The 981-nt window shown below is 35.7% G+C and overlaps 1 pseudogene; it reads left to right on the top strand.

Moving 5' to 3' along the window:
- The first annotated feature begins 580 nt into the window (after positions 1-580).
- Positions 581-758, top strand: LOC111747691 (U2 spliceosomal RNA; annotated as a pseudogene).
- The last annotated feature ends 223 nt before the right edge of the window (positions 759-981 follow it).

Raw genomic sequence — 981 nt, 5'->3', positions numbered from 1 at the left:
AAGCTGACTACCCAATGACCATTTCAATCGTGTACACTGTATTCATGAAAACTGATCGTTAGACCCCTGAGTGTTTTACACTCAGAAGATCCGGAGTATCAGGGTATCTGGAAACTTCCAAATGGACAAGGAAACAAATTGACATGTTGTTGGTGTTAGGTACCATCGAGTCAGATCCAACTCATAATGACCCTGCTGACACAGAACTGCCCCATAGGGTTTCCAAGGAGCAGTTGCTGGATTTAAACTGCCGACTTTTGCTTAGCAGTCGAGCTCTTAACCACTATGCCACCACGGCTTCAATTGAGACAAGGTATAGGTTATTTATTTTTCATTTTAAATTGTAGAATATTTCAACAAATAACAATTTCCATAAAGAAATCCTTATATGTACTACCCACATTTAAAATATAGTTAGCTCTGCTTATTTCAGATTACTCTCTCCTCTTTTATAGGAATAAAAATGGATAGATACAGCTAAACCCACCCCCAGATTCCCTTACCTTTCTTTTCTTCTCATAGGGAACTAAAAAAAAAAAAAAAAAAGCCAAACCCAGAGCCGTTGAGTCGATTCCGACTCATTGCTTCTCGGCCTTTTGGCTGAGATCAAGTGTAGTATCACAGGGAACTACTATGCTGAAAATGAAGTATATAACTCCCACCCAAGTTTTTTTTTTTTTTTAATTCTACTAAATGTGTGGGTATCCTGAAATGGTATATTTGTGGGTTTTAAAAATTTCATATAAAGGCTTGTCTCTCTTTTTGGAGCTTTTTTCACTGACATGATGTTTTTCAGTTTTATCTGTATTGATATAAAAAAATATGTGTGTCTAATTAAATCACTTTAATTTCAACACAATCTTTAGGTGACTGGATATACCTTATTGGAATATCTCATATCGTAAAGTCAAGTTGTTTCCAGTTTTTCCATATTTTCCCTATTAAAGCAGTGCTGTAAAAAAGACATCCTAGTACTTAGGT

This window comes from Loxodonta africana, chromosome 10 (genome assembly GCF_030014295.1).
Source record: "Loxodonta africana isolate mLoxAfr1 chromosome 10, mLoxAfr1.hap2, whole genome shotgun sequence".
Taxonomy (NCBI): domain Eukaryota; kingdom Metazoa; phylum Chordata; class Mammalia; order Proboscidea; family Elephantidae; genus Loxodonta; species Loxodonta africana.
The sequence above is the reverse complement of the archived record's forward strand: the minus strand, read 5'-3'. Positions and strand labels throughout refer to the sequence as shown.